We start from the raw sequence: 16,413 nt of genomic DNA, 5'->3' as shown, positions 1-16,413 counted from the left end.
CGTGAATGCCTTTTTGTTAGGCAGATGCTCTAACCACTACACTATTGGTGTTCTGCTTCATTTATATGTATACCAATGGTTCATAGTTACCCGAACACATGCCTCATCACTTCACTTACACAGCAGGCATCCATTTCCTGTTGGGAAAACCGCACTACTACACATGCGCCATTCCCTATTCCCTACTGCTCTGGACACGTGCCGCATGTTGACTCACTCCGAGGATATTCAGACCTCCAAAGCCTTTAGTCCTGGCACATACGTGTTTTTGATTTTCAGGGTGTTCATGTGGCCATCCGGGTTTAGACTTGTACGACTGGAGACTGGGACTGCCCTGTATCTAGCTGAAAGTCAGATTTAGCACAAGGAGATCGTTTGTTCCACTTTTAGCATCCTACCTGTGGTTGGGGATGCAGAGGTGTGCTCACCTATGGCCATCCTGATATATAACAGCACTAAATATTACAGGGATTTCCGCTGCTGTTTCCTTTCACATTTGTTATGACTGCTATATTTCTTCATATCTACACACACACATATATATATATATATATATAGATATATATATAGATATATATATATATATATATGTATATATATATATATATATATATATATATATATATATATATATATATATATATATATATATATATATATATATGTATATATATATATATATATATATATATATATATCTCGGTCTGTACCTACACATGTATATACACCTACATGCTTATTTACATTTCCCATACTGTTGAATCACCGCCACTTACTGTCGCACATACATGCTTGCATACTCACTTACCTAGGGTTGCCACCTTTTCAAATAGCCAAAGTGGGGCATTTTCAGGACACACATCAGATTTTACAGGCCGACACATACCCATGGTCAGTACAAAGGTTAGAAGGTTAGAACTTTACTTATTTGCCTAAATGAAAGCTAATTTTTGTAGCAGTTTATTTGCTTATTCTGTTTCTGTAACATTTAAGTATTTTACATACAGAAATAACTGTTTTATGCAACTGTTAAATGAAACATGGGACATAAGTATTTCCTACAATCACAGGACATTTGCCATTGTATTATTTTTGGTCAGGACACAACTGCCCAAAAAGGGACTGTCCCTTGCAAAGTGGGACAGGTGGTAACCCTACTTACATCTGCTTTAAAGCGCCTTAATCACACTATATCCGACTGCCACTATGCGAATGTGTAAGGTATATATTCCCGATAATGCACATGGGAGGACGTGCATCAAGTCAGGTGTTTAATCCCAGATCGTAGGTTCTGCAGGACCGGCTGGAGGCTGAGCAGTCTTGTGGACAACTACTTGTGTCCAGATGTCTACAGGACTGGACATCTTGACGTGACACCAAGTCTAATGTTTAGAACAGATACGTATCCCATGAGGGATATCCAAAAATTGTGGGGACCGATGACCTCGATTCCTTTGGCTTTACGAAATAAGGTAGGGTTATACATGCAAGGGATACATAGTTTGCAATCCTGAGACTGCCTAGGGTGAGACTGCCTACTAGATATGAGTAGGGGTTACTATGCGCCTAACTAGCAGCCTGAGTATGGGTAGTTTTGGTGGACGTTCAGGAAGGGGGGGGTGTGCTGTGGAGGGGATGATGGATATTCAATTATGTGTCCAGGTGTGTTGGGGTTGGATGGCTCAGTTCAGGCCAGATCATTATGTGGGTATGTGCCAGTAATGTTTCTGTACATGCGTATTGCACTTTTTAATGTTCATATGTTTGTGGGATTGTATTGCGGATGTGAATATTTGTTCTTTGGTTATCTTCCTGATTTACCCACTGCTCCCTCGTACACCTCCAGTTCACCTATTGTGCATCCAACCCAGTCTCCCCTTGGTGAATTATTACATTACCCGTCACCCCCCACCCCCATATTCCACAGATACCATCCATCCCTTCTCTGGTTGATGATCCATGGCACAGTCAACAGAACACATTGTGTACACTACATATCTCTGGTACCAATATGGTTGTGAGGACTACCCTAGCATTTCTGATCATCCACATGCTGTACTTCATGCACATAGGTACACGCAAATACTTATCTTTCATTACATTGTAGGTAGACCCGGGTAATACCAGTTATCTATAGGCCGTCCTGACAAGGACGATTTGGACCGCGAATGGGCAGATATTGGGCGAATGCTCTGACCATTGGTAGGGTTGCCACCTTTTCATATGACCAGGATGGGACATTTTCGGGACACACATCAGAGTTTACAGGCCAACACATACCCTGGTCAATACAAAGGATAGTACTTTAGTTTTATGCCTAAATATAAGCTTTTATTGTTGTAGCAGGTTAGTTGCTTTTTATGTTTCATTTACTTGCTTATTCTGTTTCTTGTAACATTTACGTATTTTATATATGGAAATAAGTATTGTATGGGACTATTACATAAAACATGGGACATAACTATGTCCTACAGTTGTAGGACATTTGACATTTATAATGGTTTTGGTATGGACACAACTGCCTAGAGGGGGACTGTCCCTCACAATGTGGGACAGGTGGTAACCCTAATCATTTTGCTAGGCTTAGCAATTGGCACAGTAACACGATGCGTTTTGCTTCCACTTGGTATAACTATTGACACTACAATGGAATACGGGCACGGGGTTTTAAATATACTCCCGGATTCATGAAGCTCGGCGCAAGGCCGGTGTAAGGCCTGCGCCGGCCGTGCGGCATATAAATGGTGTAGTAGCGCCATATGCATATTAATGAAGGTGTGCCGCTACCACATCCACGTGCATAGGACACGTGCACGAGTGCATGGGGCATTACTAAGCTGCGCCCAGAGGCATGTCAATGTCGGCTGGCAATGAGCAACCTAAACTGCTGAATATTATAGCCTGCCTGCAATAGTAATCGCACCTATCAGTGTCCGTGGATAATGAAATGTATGCAAAGCATGCAAGACAGTTCCCGGCCACACAAAATGGAGAACCAAACAGAAATGCACGCAACATAATATAAGTTTCCGTCCATGGAACAAATGATATTTAAAATCGTGTGTCCGTAATGTACTGCACTGTCAGAAGTTATACCCAGTGGAAGTAAAACACATCATGTCAGCGCGCCGCCAATACACACATCTAGCCCCATGGGTATGGTCACCAGCAGTCCCACAGTGGTAGTGATAGTACACAGCAGGGCAGTTGTGGCTATATAACAACCATAAAGAAACCTGACAGTCCAAATTGTATACCAAACACACACAAACATATGTATATTAAAATGTGCTATACACATGAACAGGAACGTAACTGTCACATACACATAGGATGCTATATGCGGAACCGGGATATCCAAAAGTAGAACCCATGCATGCAAATGCAATACGCAACAACCCCAGTATAGCACATAACCCGCACCCATGTCCGAATGTCCACCAAATCCAGCTACCAGCCTTGCGCATCCGTACACCTGCACATAGCGAGTATTCCCCATATGTAGTAGGAAGTATCGTCCTAGGCAGTGTCCGGATTGCAAATATGTATCCCACGATTGTAAACATCCCATCACAGGTACGTAAATCCAAATGCCCGCACGTTAATGTTACGGCAAAATGTGTGTACATCCCACGTGGGATAAGTAACCTGTTGAAACCTCAGAGTTGTTTACACGCCACGGTGTCCATTACTGTACACATCTGGACAAAACATGTATGTGTAGTCATGGTACTGTTCAGTTTCTACACAGACATGCAATTCATACTACGCAGGATGGAACAGCTGTCCACCATGCAGGTCACCCCACTAGGGTTGCCACCTGTTCAGATGGCCAAGGTGGGACATCCCTTGTAGAAATGTGAGAATTTGCAGGATAAACCATACCGCTGGCCAGTGCATAGGACAGAATTACACGTGTATGCCAAGATAAAAGCTTATGCCATAGCATTTGAATAGCTTATGCTATCCCAAATAATAGTTATGTGTACCAGATACAAAATACCTGTATCATGCAACTAGTACAGAAAATAAGAAATATATTATTGTCTTAAAATCACAGGACATTTGCCATGTCTTAGGTGTCATCGCAGGACACAACCGTCCAAAGTGGGACCTCCCCTCGCAAAGAGGAACAAGTGGTAACCCTACTCCCCACTGAATTATCGACAGTATATATTCAACTCAATCACATACCGACACCACCTCTCAACCTATTACGGCAACAAAACCTGGACAAAGCCTAAAAGGATGGGTGGACAAATAGGGACAGATGTAATTACTGCTCTCACAAGCTTTGAAAGTTCACTGAATAATAGTATGTACATAAGCAGGAAATGTTGTGAAGTATGTGGGGTAGTCCCCAGTATTACAGAGGTCTGTACATATATACTGTAACAAACCGTCACATATGTTGACTGTACTACTGCATACCCGTAGTTAATTCATAGTTACGTCATGTGCAAAATAATAACCCTCGTAAGAATGAATACAGGAAATAGTCAAATGTGAATGGGAACACCACTCACCGTGGATTATGTATCGTAACCACCCCCACCCATATTATGTATTGCCAACATCATAAGCTGCTGACAGGTACCCAAAACCTGGCTCTGTAAACAGATTAAATGTTTAAAATGGACAATCCCTGTCCATGTGCTTTGTCTGACATTTGAACATGGTCAGGGCAGTTCCGTTCACCAGTCGGACAAGCCTAAACCCAGATCACCACATGAACACCCTGACAATTAAAGACCTGTATGTGTCAGGAATATAAGCCTTTGGGTTCTGAATATCCCTGCAGTGATGAAATATGCAGCTTGGGTCCAGAGCAGTAGGGAATAGGGAATGTGTAACATGTAGTACCGCATTTTTCCCAGCAGGAGAATGGATGCCTGTGACGTAAGTGAAGCGGTGAGGCATATGTTAATGTAGCTATGTACTATGGGTATGCATATAAATGAGTCAGAACACCAAACGTATACTGGTTACAGCATCCGGCCAACGTGAATGCAGTCCCGGTTGAACGACTACAGCACATATAATGTGAAAGTGTAATGAATGCGTCTGTGCTGTACAGACAGTTAAATATGTAAAGGTGAACGTGTGTTTCGCAAATGTCCGTTAACCGGATTACAGATAATTACTGGTACTGTCACAAGTAATAAAGCCCACGTAAGCACAAAGACTTAGTAAACATATGTAACCCACAATAAGGATATGTATGCGCCAGCGTAACCCACAATAAGGAAATGCAAGTGCACCTGTGCAGTGTGATCCGCTCACAGCATAGTAAATGAATGCTGTTTCCCCCACGTTAGTTATACATGGCTCAAACCCGTTAACCTCGTAAAGTATGAAAGCGGACGAAGCCATGCAAACTACCGGTACAAATAGGGACAAACCCCAGATATGTGCCAGAACAAACATAGAAAGTGGATAGAATAACGGGTGTGTCAGTAGCATGGATTCTCTGAAGGGTATGCAGTCGTAACCTGAACTGCTTGCCAGAAATCCCCACCGTAAGTCTCAAATGAAATGCCACTACATTGCCAGATAGACACAGGTTTATGTAAAACACAGCGAAGATAAAGGGGTAAGCAGCTGTACACTCTGCGACAATCTGTATAGTGGAAAGGTATGGTATGGATATAGATATATGTGTATACACATAATCCACAGACGTAAACCAAAGCAAGTTATGAAATGAGGATTGTACATGTATATATGTATACACAACAGACTTATGTCCCGTAGATATGACATATGTACATAAATAGGCGATGTTATATCTAATATGGGTAGACAAACAGACATGCAGGAAAGGTGAATAAACCGCAGCATTCAAAAACATTGGCCAGAAAGTGACAGTCCAGCAAGTTCTACACTTTAAACATGCAGATAGGTGTCACCATAAATTGAATCATACGTAGTGTCAACCGACATTGATGCAAAAGAAGTGACCGCAGCAAATACGAAATAGCTGTACATGCAACAGTATCAGGTGCAAGGGTGATGACACATGTGTCGATAGAATGTATGACATACGAACTGATATCCGGAGAGTGGGGAGTGCATATAAGTGTCTCCACACTTCAGTAACGCACACATTAAACATGTGTAATGGGTACTGTAGAGGGTTGTCAGGTATGGGAATCATGGGTATGCAGAAATGGGCCTAGGTGTTGTTTGGCAGGGATTTCGTAGGCCCGCCCCGTGGGAGTGATGTGGGTATAGCACACGCCTATATTCTCAATAATGGGGCAAACCATCCACTGGATATTGCGGAAACCATTTTGGCAATATGTAGGGCCCTATATCAGTGTCATGTAGGCGATTATCATGGATGGACATGCGTACGACCAAGATGGTACCCATAACTGGCAAACTGTCAGAATAACACAGCTGCACTAAGGCATAGTACATGAAATACAAATAGGGACTATATTAGATATACCCCAGACAAAGTCAGAACGTTGTGAGAAAACTGATGTACCCATGAATATGGATGTTATGAGTGTTACTAATCATGTAATGGAAATGTCAGTCACTATTATCTACCGCACAGTCCGTAATGCCTTGCCAGCAATTTACCAGAAAGGCACATCACTATGACAAATGTAACAAGGTCAAACATCAGGGTGTTTACCCATAATGTGTACAGGTTAGGGGTATGAAGGTAACCTGTCCAAAATACATGTACAGAACTAGTGATACTAGGTGGACAGGTGAGAAGAAAGACATCAGGACAAATGAGAAAACATGTACAAGTCACACGCATGTACACCGACAAATGTGAATGACAACGTATGCCCTGTGAATGTCAACGTGGAAGGTTAATAGACACAAAGGTAATGTGTCCCTCAGGGTGTCATGCAGTGTCACCGTAACAATGTCCAGTCCCCCAGACACGTACGTGAGCTCTGCCACTGACGGAAAGCGCAAATACCGGCGCACACATACAGTACATGATAGACCAATTAGTGTGGATAAGCAGCTGTTGGCCTGTGTGAGGAATACAACTGTCTGGGTGGGTGTGTCCTGCAATATAAATGTAATGGCATGTGGCCTGTGATGCCGCCATACAGTGTGTGTATTGGTGTCAGAAAGTTGATATTTTGTTACAGACACATACTCCGCAACTGTACAGATTTACGATGAATGTGCAGAGTTCTGCCTCATATGTTTGGTGTGTTCCATGTAACAGTAACATTCTGGCACTTCCATGATAACTGAAGACATGAAATAATGACAAACATGTGCGTAAGACACCAAATCCGACAGAAAAGCCATACTAATGCAAAACCTATTACTGTGTCAACTATTTACGTTTGTAAGAGCAACATGTCAATACTGCCCCTATGTGTCCCACTATCAGATAACGCCTTGTCCAGCAACTTGCTCAAGGAGGTGGAGTGGTATGAACAGAAACAGATACATGTGTGAGGAAACAGCAATATCGACTGCAAGATAACGCAGAAGGTATGAAATGCGCTGCAGTAGGACGTGCAGTACTGTCCGCAGGTATGTGCTGACATGTCAAATGACACAGCAGTCTACATGAAGAACCTTTAGGGCTGTCACCTTTACAAATGATGATACTGGGACATACCCACAGCCATGCACACAGCACAAATAGACATACACACATCAAAACTAGGCCATGATACATGAAGCCTCCGGCATGTACGAGTACAGTGGGAGTACAGCAAGGATAGATGTCTGCCAAGATATACAGCAAATGCCTGTAAGGGTGTGTAACACCACCCGTAATGCAGACGTTGCATGGACAATGTTGAGAGTTGCAACATACCCCATTGGTATGTGAAAGCTATGCAAATATGCGATACATGAAACAGTCAGCTGTCCATGCAAGAGCAGGGTTATGGGCAGAAAATAGATTATATATATATATATATATATATATATATATATATATATATAGAGAGAGAGAGATACAGACATACACACACACACATGTGGCAGGGCTGGTAATCGAACCTACACATGACTACCCTATCACACTACAGCATGACGCATTTACAGAACATGCTACCGAGACTACTAAACACAGCAGACACACAGGCATTCTACTAGGTGCGTGTCAACATCCGCAAAGACAAAGACGGCAGCAGGATACATCTGTGTTGCGAAGCGTCTAAAAGCATAACCTGAGTCCCCAGGCGGACGGGAGCATGCACACACACACACACACACACACACACACACACACACACACACACACACACACACACACACACACACACACACACATCTGGCAGGCCTGGGAATCGAACCTACACCTAACTACCCTATCACACTACAGCATGACGCATTTACAGAACGCGCTACCGAGACTACTGAACACAGCACTCCCAGAGGCATACTTCTAGGTGGGTGACATCATCCACAAAGGCAAAGATGCCGATAGGGAATGTATGTGTTGTGAGGCATCTAAAAGCATTACTGTTTCCCCAGGCAGCTGGAAACACAAGCACAAACACACACTTGGAAGGGCTGGGAGTTAAACACACACCTACCTACTCTAACACACTACAGCATTACGCATTTACAGAGCAGCTACTGAGATTACTGAACACAGCACTCTCAGAGGCATACTTCTAGGTGGGTGACATCATCCGCAAAGGCAAAGACGCCGATAGGGAATGTATGTGTTGTGAGGCATCTAAAAGCATTACTGTGTCCCCAGGCAGCTGGAAACACACACACACACACACACACACACACACACACACACACACACACACACACCTGGAAGGGCCGGGAGTTGAACATGCACCTACCTACTCTAACACACTACAGCATTACGCATTTACAGAATGCACTACCGGGATTACTGAACACAGCACTCCCAGAGGCATACTTCTAGGTGGGTGACATCATCCGCAAAGGCAAAGATGCCGATAGGGAATGTTTAGAGAGTGAGCGGTCTGAAAGCATATTACCATCCCAAGGTAGACGTACACAAACACGCCAGTGCTGTCAATGGGCCAACTAAATATCTATGGAGCACAACAACACTGAATAGATACGGGATGCACCACAGACAGTACACCCTTCGAGAGAGCAACAAGTGTGTTCAATGTAGGCATCCATCGTGACATTGAAATTGGACATCTGGTGCCTGGATGACCACCATGGCTATACAGGATGTCAATGGCCATGCCCACATGCTTAGTATCACACGTCTGTTTGGAATGTACTGTGTGTCCATCTACACAATGGTGTACTGGGCATGCTCACACACTTAGCTGTTGCAAAGGGCCATCTTGCATGCACACAGAGTCTAATCACAGAGGGGCGCAGTGTGGAATGTACTGTGTGTCCATCTACACAACGGCGTACTGGGCATGCTCACACACTTAGCTGTTGCAAAGGGCCATCTTGCATGCACACGGAGTCTAATCACGGAGGGGCGCAGTGTGGAATGTACTGTGTGTCCATCTACACAACGGCGTACTGGGCATGCTCACACACTTAGCAGTTGCAAAGGGCAATCTTGCATGCAGATGGAGTGTACACACAGAAGGGCACAGTAAGGTATAACTGCTCTCACGCACAGGGCGGTAACACATGCAGTGACCTGTACACACACAGCTGCCATCACAGCTGTCACAGGTGCAGGTCACACACGTACACACTGCAGTGTACACTGTAGCTGTCAAGTCAGCACCATGTCGTTGGTGCAGCACTACACAGCCTTACGGTCCCACAACACCATGTGACACATGACCACTGGACTGTACAATGGTGTACACCAGCTGTGCAGAGTACACACGTACCAACAGGGATCCAACAGGTGTTATGCATTGCAATGATACCAGTATACATGAACAGGTCGGCTCAAGACATACCATGGCCCTTACACAGCTGTGACACCTGACTGTTGCTGTACACCAATGAACACACGTCTGGGTATGTCATACATGTGATTGTGTGGATGTGTGCATGGACTGCACACACAACACATACATACATGGCCTTTGATGTACCTCGTGCATAACACTGGCCTAATCAATGCTACACATGCGAATTGAAGGTGGGCCCATGTCTGTTAAATGCTCACACTACAGGGGGTAGCAGTGTTGACTGGGACACATACCCTTGTACTGGTCGCCTGTAACACCCGTGATATCATACCGCAGTCCATGTGTTATGTATGTCAACACACATGTCCAACAATAGCAATGCATACAAACATGGCAACAGGAGACACATGTGACATCTGTACTGTGCATGCAGCAAACATGCATGTGCAGTGGCCGATGTCCGTAACATAGTTGCACCTACCTATGACATGCAGACGCAATGCAGACCCATCATTGACACCTGTATACGGTGACATACAAACAGCGTATGGAGGGATGTGTGTACATAACATGGTGAACCACCTGTCTAGATGTATGTGTGCAGGGGTGGCTCACAGTTGTGTCACACACCATCCTATCATGCCATGTGCTAACTGTACGCTATGTCGCTGTTACGTGACGGTGCTGACATAATGCATACACAGCGGTCAGGTGTTAACAACTATATGTCATATGGCACCTGTAACACCTACAACCTCCCATGTGTATATAGCAGCACATTTGCCAGATATAGCGTTGGTACACATAATGCAATCAATACCGCTGCATGTCCAGCAAACGTGTCATCATATGGCTGGTGTATCATTCCCAGCACTGCCATGTGTGTTTGAATGTGTGACCAGGGATGCCACATATCATGGGGAATATGTCCCAGTTGCTACACATCCCTGTACACCATTGTAGAGAACTGTACATACGTCAGTGTGGGAAGCATGACGTTCGCCGGTGATGTGCATCACACACATCGGCTGTCCGTATACACATGTGTGGTCACCACAGTGTGTGTGTCTGTATGTATGTCTGGTGCTTGGTGTGAGTGTGTATGCTAATATACGGTGGGAAATTATCACTGGCCCACGTGTTGACTAACCCGTAATGGTGATGCATTGCACAACCCTGTTGATGCCATAGGTCCCAGCCATACTGGCTACCTGTGCATGTCCCTTCTCTGTGACACTTCGTGTGGGTGCATAGTACTGTGAGGGTCATGACCACACAGGCAAGGGTCCCCAGCTGCACACTATGGGGTGTGCGTTATAGTACGGCCATGTTCACGTACTGTTACGGGTCCTACTTCTGCACAGTGTGGCCTCCAGCTACCAAGTGACACCTCACATCATCATTGGCCAGGCCGCTGTGTACAACCCCTGCACCATGTCACCATACCTGTAATGTGTCCTGCTATGTATGTCACGTCTCTGTCCAGTGTAGCCTGTGGCACCGACCACATGCGTCAGGTGCAGTATATGTGCGGACATCTGTGTCATGTTTGTGTGTCCAACAGTCAGGATGAGGGTACATGTAGCATGCTGATATTGCCAGGCGTGCCTGTGTGTACTCCACAGTTACATGTGGGGACTGCAAACACTGCTACCTGTAGGCACATGCAAGTACACCATAGGAGGGAACCAGGGTATCACAACCAACATGGTGCTACAGATGTAACCGAGACACATACCGTGAACACATCACAATGCATGCTGCACCTGCACTACATGGTGTGACTGGTGCATGTCGACAGTACACAACCTATGTCACATACACAACTCAGTATTCACACACAACCACTGCAACATACACATCCCTCACTATGCATACACAGGTATTACATACACCTCTCACTATGCTGTTCACCCTGTGCATCAGAATATTTGTGCATAACCCTGCACCGATGGTGTGGATGACAGGGATGTGGCACAGGCTTCATCATATGCACAGGGTGATATGTTTGCCAGGGGCATAGGCTGCACACAACCACTGCAACATACACATCCCTCACTATGCATACACAGGTATTACATACACCTCTCACTATGCTGTTCACCCTGTGCATCAGAATATTTGTGCATAACCCTGCACCGATGGTGTGGATGACAGGGATGTGGCACAGGCTTCATCATATGCACAGGGTGATATGTTTGCCAGGGGCATAGGCTGCACCAATGGATAACATCATGTGTGTGTGTAAGTGCCGGTGAGTTGACTGGACATATCTGTGCAGAATGCATGTGGATGTTGTGGAGCCCTACAGTTGTGTTTGCTGTGTGCGTGTATGTGTGTACACAGTTCTGCCATTTGTGATGCCTACATGGGGTATAACTGACAGCCCCAGATTGTACAGTGCAGGTTGTACAGCTCACTGTGTCCGTCCACGGCCACGTGACCTGTGCCTGCCTGGGGTTGCATGGGCACTACCAGGTGGAGGTACAGAGTGGCTACTGTCCGATGACACATGTCCGCTGGAAACATGTCCCCGCTGAAACCATCCAGGGCCACGTCCACGTGGCCTGCTGTGTCCTGGTGTTGACAGCACAGCAGCAGCTGCACTGCTACTGCTACAGGCACTATGGGAGCGGGCATGTGAGGTGGCACGGTCACGTCGACCTACACTAGGTGGTGTTGCTGGCCTATGTCCACGTGGCCTACGCCTCACTCCTACCAGGTGTTCCAGCACAGACAGCTCCTGCTCACGGATTGCCATGCCTCGGTCAAGGATTCCGACCATTTCACCTAGTCGCCTATCCAGAACATTAGCAATCTGCTGTTGAGCATTTGCCAATGCCTGGATGTTGTCATTTAGGGTATGGATAGCAGCCCTCTGCAGCCTCTGCCCTTCTCTGTTCTGCCATTCAGCACGTGCCTGTGCCGCCATTACAGTCTGGAACATGCATCTGGTGATACCAGCTGCTGCGCTCTGTCCTGCAGGTTCATGTCTGCCAGAGGTCCTCCTATGAGCAGCACCGGCCACATGCCTGTGTGGCACATCTGCAGTCATTACACTGACACCATGGTGTGTAGACACACCTTCTGTAGCCACCACACATTCCTGTTCCACGCCAACAGACGCTGACTGTCCTTCCTCTATGGCCACCGGTGATGCGGTATGTGTTGGCAGCAGAACTGTGTGCGGGGAAGAGGGGGACATAGCTGGGATGGTAACCATTGGCACAGATTCAGCCCCTGACAACCCTGCCTGTACCTCATGCATATGTTCATCACCGCTAGTATCTGTGGGGACACTAACATCAGATGGACCGCAGGAGGGTAACGCACCTACATCACCTGTGAATGCAAAGAAATACTGTAAAGTACAATAGACACACACACACACACACAGACACACACAGACACACACACACACAGACACACCATGCATGTGATTTGTCAGATGGCATGCAGCATGCCTGCGATAGAGCAGAGGGCATGCAGCTCAGACATTAATAGTGTTAGTAAGCATACCTCCCTGGGGTGCACACTACAGCAAGCAGGTGTCATATCAGTAGCCATGCAGTTCACACAATCATGGTAGTATGCATGCATCTCCGTGATACACCATGTGGGCCAGAACAGGATAACAGTACACATGTCTGACATGACCTTGACATGTAATTTGCTGACATGTGCATTAACATGCATACATGTTTGACACAATGGTGTCCTGACACATGTACAGCATCATAATGGGCTTCACATTGCAGTGTTGTGTGTATGCCCTACAGATAGAATGCATGTTTAGCAAATGTGCATGAGCACGGGAGGGTAGTGTGAGCCATCTACATTGCTATACAGTGTGAAGTACAGACACTGTGCCATTGCATGGCAACATGAGGCATGTATGTTGCTGTAGAATGCATAATATGTACACATTGCATAGCCATAACTGCAACACAGTCGTGATGTTCGACAGATCATATATGGTAGACTTCAGTGACACCTCCAGTAGCTGTGCACAGGCTTTTAGGTTGTCCACTGTACCACATCAACTGTATAATCGGTCAACTAAGGCTATAATTGGACCATGTGTGGACAATGTGCAACAGGGTGTATACACATCCCATGTACTGTGTGGCTACATGTCTCTGGCCATCCCCATGGCCATGTGTGCACATGTGGTGGCCAATTGTGTGTGATGGGCATCTTCTCCACATGTCTGTGTGGTCCCATATGACATACACCCATACATGTCAGATATGTCACATTCCACAGGTCTATGCAGACAACGGGTTGTATGTTTGGTATGTGGGGTATAGGTCATGTGATAGTGTGACAATATTGCAGACAGAACACTACATGTCTGGGACATGTCAGGTGGCACATCACAATGTGTGCACCCGATGCAGGGGCATATGACACAATGGTGACACTTGTGGGCTGCCCATATCACAGCTCACTGTGTGGTACTGTGTGCGTACCACACATGTTGTTCCAATGCATACTACATATGCCTCCATTGTAGAACACCTCCACCGTTGTATGCACAGCTGACCACACATGTCGCAATGACAAGTACTGTGGTTTCAAGTCTGTGTATCATTACGTTTGCATATATTGCACATGGGTGGCGTGTGTGAATGCATGGTGGTGCGACCTGCATATCGTGACTGGAACAAACATCAGGTGTGCAAGTGTTAACTGGCCACATGGCAAATAGATCTACACTGTAACATGCCTGATACTGATGACAGTCTCACCTGCAACAGACCCATGTCTGTGCGGCCAGAGGTACCTGTATAGGGGTGACACACCAGTATGAACATTATCCATGACTGTATGAAAACCACAGGTTGCACTGTGCATGTGCACACATTCACCTGTGTAATAGCATATAGTATGCACATGTGTGCATACACAATGTAGCATACTGTACTATGCAGCATGTGTGTCCACATACCTGGCATATGTTGTTACTTTACATTATGTACAGTGACACATGCAACTACATGGGATATAATAGCCATATGTGCATTACTGACTTACCAGGCAACTCCAGGCTCATTGGTTGGGAGACACCCACCTCCACGATGGCAGCTAGTGTTTCTGGATGCTGTTCCTGGGTGTCCCCAGACTGGCCAGTAGCTCCTCGGTGTGTGTGAGTGGGGGCTGGGTTGGTGGCCCACCACCTGTTCCACCTTGTTCCCTGGCGATTGCAGTGGCATGCTGTTTTGCATGTCATATCAGGTCCGTGCAGTGTCTGCGCACCTGCTGGTAGGTGCGGTTATGGCCACCCACATCATTCACCCTCCTGCGTAGATCCTGCCACAGGTCATCCTGCTGCTGGGCATGCTGTGGCACATGGCTGAACAACAAGTCATAGTTGTCATGGAGCTGTGGGATGAGGACATCATCCTCCTGGCGGGTGTATGCTGGGAGGCGTGTACGGGGCATTATCTGTAAAACATAATGATGGTGACAGGTCACAGTTTCAGAGATGTGCAGAGATACTGCTGCACATACATTTCTATGACATCTACTGCATCTGCATAGTTATCTTTGCAAAGCACCATGACATTGACACGACTGACGTGTTTGTGTCACACATGTCACACCATTATGCATTGGATATCATCACCATATATGTGTGTCACCTCATTACAGTGTTCATACTCCATGTAAATGCTGTCTTGCTGTGGGCATGTCTATTTGCCTGCACTTGTGTTCTTACCTATCTGCACATGCCTCGATGTGTCCACGGTACTACTGTTGACCTGGATGCTGTGTATATGTCACATATCAACACAGACACAGCCGGAATGGACTTGAGCAGTGACAATGCACACATACACATGGACACCTGTACATGCATGTGTTTTGCCATATACATCTACACAGCACTGTACAACTGTTCAACATCCTGACACGGATCGCCTGTATTACACATGTGATAGACATGGGACAATGGATAGTCAGACGACATTCGCAGGGATGGTCATCAACCATAGCATGTGCGGGCATGGTTTCCACGCTGTTACAGATGGCCATTGTGCCACCGCAAGCTGCATCAGTGCCACATTACTGATCCAGTCAGTTGATAGTACATCTACCATGCGGCCATCACACCATGTATGACTGGGATGACATCTGCAGCTTTGATGGACAGGGTTGCATGGCATGGCGGAGTATGTCACATATATGGCACAGGGATCTGTCCAGCCTGTGGCGATCCTAGTATTAGGATGGTGGCTGTCCATGACATATGTCATATAGATCAGGATATGGACATGTAGCATGTCCATCATCATGGTGTAGCAAATGTCCTTCTGCAAGGTAGGCGGCATGCTGCATAGTGGAGGTGTGGATTGTGAAGGCTGGTATCACACATCCATGCATAGCCATTACCCTTACAGGTGGTATGTGATCCAATATTGGTCACCACAGTGCTGTATATGCCTGGCCAGTGATCTCCGTGCTCATGGATGGCACCCTGACATGACATGGGTACCTCAGATGACTACCTAAGGGGCCTGGAGATGTCACCATGTCGGGGGTGCACTGCACAGCACCATCCCTTACACAGTGTCCATAATGT

The sequence above is a fragment of the Protopterus annectens genome, chromosome 2.part0 (assembly GCF_019279795.1).
Source record: "Protopterus annectens isolate FY-2018-M chromosome 2.part0, PAN1.0, whole genome shotgun sequence".
Classification (NCBI taxonomy): domain Eukaryota; kingdom Metazoa; phylum Chordata; order Ceratodontiformes; family Protopteridae; genus Protopterus; species Protopterus annectens.
This window is presented reverse-complemented; position numbering follows the sequence as displayed.